Here is a 3,264-nt window from a genome sequence, read left to right on the forward strand (position 1 = left end):
ACACACACACACACACAGTTAAAAACACACATAAATATATCTGACTTAGGAGAAATTGTGGTTTAAATACCTTTTTAGCTTTTAATCTGCAGGAAATATTGGTTGTGTTTATCACATCGCATTAACTAAAATTAAACTTGTCAGCTACACAGAGGGAAGAGCAAGATATTGTGTTACTAAAATATAATTGTATTCATTCCAGTAGCAAGGGTTTGAGAGAGGTTTTGAGGCATCCATGGAAATTAAATCATTTTCTCCTACTAACTTTAGTTCAGCTGTTTGTGAATAAACTAAAATCTTTCATTATCACAGTCTGACCTCCAATCTGTCCAACATTCTTATCTGTGTTCCTAATATTTGCTTGAATGCAGTGGTAGTATCTCTTCATCCTCAGATTCAGTCTTTATTCGCCCCACAGTAGGTGAGCGGAGTGATAAGAGTCGGCACAGACGGGTGTGACAGTTGGTCTGATGATTTGAAAAGCCCTGGGGTAACAGGTAGCGGACCAATCAGTGCACAGAGAAGTGCGACCATGTGCTGAACTGTCAATGTTACATCCTCATAAGATCGCTGTTGGCTAATGATTTTGTGGCTGTAGAATCGATCCAAATCCTTGTTGTTGAGACTACTGTGGGTATATCATAAACAAATACTGTACAATATATGATGAAACATAAGATGAAACACAATTTCTCAAGCTTCACAGAGGTTGCCCTCGGATTTGGGTATAACTACCTGGCTCTGTGGATAGTGAGTTAAGACTTTGCCTATTTTCTCTACATCTGGGTGGGTTTCCACAGGGATGATTGACTCACATCCTGGGCGCCTCGTTTCCTTGCACGCCATTGATCCCAGTTCGACCCGCCGATCATCCTTTCACGCATGACCCATTTCATCACACCCCTTGACCTTCATTCATCCCCCTTCCCACCTGATAATGTACTAATTTGCCTTAAATAGCGTGTTCAGTGTTAATGAAAGACAATGCATGTTCAACCAAAGAACTGGTGTTGGTCTTCCAGATGTTGTGCTGCCTACTCCTCCTAAATGGAAAAAAATGGTATTTCAAATTGTTGAAATGGGTCAAATGCAGAGAAAAAATTCAGCCAGGGGATCAATAAAGTCATCATAAATGCTACATAATAATCAATATTTATCGTTAAAGGAATCTAACACAACATGCACAGTACAACTGTCAACACAACCTGTAGGGGATGTCTTTCTTTTGATCCACATATCTTTTTAGTGGTGTTCAGGTTATATCTGCTTCTATTTCCCTAAAGTGATATTTAATACAGCCTCAAATATATCTGCTACCATTAAATGCCAGATTCATGACATCTTTACCCTGGGGAAACCATGTGACATAACAAAACTCATTTATTTTATTTTACTATTTGGCCTTCCTCTCTTTGCGCGTCCTTTGTGTGCTCTCACCCATCCTAAATGAATGGAAATGAACTGCTTCTCCAAAATCTACTTCCATGATCACCTGATTAATTTTGAATATGTCTGTCTTGGATAATCATATCAACCTGAGGCTCAACTCACCTCATCCACCATAAATAAAATTCTTCTTCTTGTCCTCTTGTCATTCTACTCTTCCGTGCAATGATTGCTTTGTCCTTTTGTGGTAATATATTCAAAGCAAAGAGGACCAAAATAAATTATAAAAACAAGCTTCTGCAACAGGTTTGGTTGCATGCACAGAAACACAAACACTTTCAGACAGTATCTCATGCCTGAATGCCACGGCACACAGCCACTCTGCTGGGCCACTTGCCCGTGCATTGGAGATGTGCGCAGGTTTGACTTTTAGCAGCAAATGCAGGGCAAACTGTCCTGACCTTTTGAGGTATCTCCTCCCTCTGAGGATGTATTGCGTGTGTGTACACATGTTTTAGTATGAGATCAACACTGAACACTGGACAACTGAGACACCTTAGAGGCTTAGTTGGCTCAGGTGCATGTCATGTAGCTGGGATGGGTGAATGGCCTTGGATCATTGTTGCATGTCATCTTCTCATCTCTCTCTCTCTCTCTCTCTCTCTCTCTCCAGAGAATACATGTAAATATCAGCATTTTCAATGTTTTTAAAAAAGCTCTCTCCATGGTGTGCTATATCTCCATAGAAGCAACTTGCTAAACTAAACTGTCCATACCACCCTTTGTGCCATTGTACATCAGTATGTGATTTCTTTAACTGTAGTGGACATAGTGATTGAAAAATACAAAGGAAAATACTCTAGCCTGCTGGTAAATGAATCTGTTTAACTTCTCAGGTCAAACTGACATACATTTCTGGGTGTGTATTGCATCTGAATCTGTTTCTGTTAGTAATTGATCGAGATGTTTAGATCGAACCACCACTTGCAGCCAAGGTATAAAAATGTTTTCTAATCTGTGGGATTGTTTCAGAACATACAGTGTTGTGTTGCTGCCTGAGTCCAAGCGGACCCTCCTGCTCAAAATATATAAACTGACTGACAAGTAGCAGCTCCTCCTGTTGCCAGTGTATTATACTGATTTTACACTCTGCTGAGTTTGTTGTCGTGTGTCTTTTATGTGTTTGTTTGCCGTCATTCCTAACAACATGGTTATAGGCTTCCCTTGTGACCTATATTATAGATGCTCTCACAACACACTGAGGTCAAAGGTCGTACGGAACCAGGAATTGCATTCAAGGACAATGGGTGATTCATCTCTCTTATTAAATCTGCGACAGTAAATGTTCTACTGTTTTTTGATTAGAAGTCCATTTTGGTATCAATTTCTTTTATTACTCTGTGCAGTGGCGAATAAACCCGACGCAACCTGCTCAAGGTCGTTTTTATAAGAGCCAGGTTTTATTTAGAAGCTGCAGATCAATGCCAAAAGACAGTGCCCAACAGTTAATGATCTAATTTAATATAAACTCCTGCAAAAAGATCACACAGCTTATCATCATTTTAAAATGTTTTTTAATTACATTTTACATCCATATATAGCTATAAAACCTTTGTTACAATTATAGTAAAACATTTAGATAATGGAGTAAATTGATTTGCTTGATTTAGAAATTTTTTTTGAAAATGTATTAGCATGGCAGAGAAAGAGGTATATTTTATTTTGGACTTTTGGAGACAGAGTTCAACTGCAGTGCAACATCTATTTATTATATTGAACTAAACCCAAAAGTCTTGTGAACCTCCTTTACGTCTCCGTGCAACTCCATATTACCAACTCAGCTGAATTATAACAGACTTTCATTGGAAAGACAAATGT

The sequence above is a fragment of the Morone saxatilis genome, unplaced genomic scaffold, assembly GCF_004916995.1.
Source record: "Morone saxatilis isolate NCDOM2014 unplaced genomic scaffold, NCSU_SB_2.0 Contig3, whole genome shotgun sequence".
Lineage (NCBI taxonomy): Eukaryota > Metazoa > Chordata > Actinopteri > Moronidae > Morone > Morone saxatilis.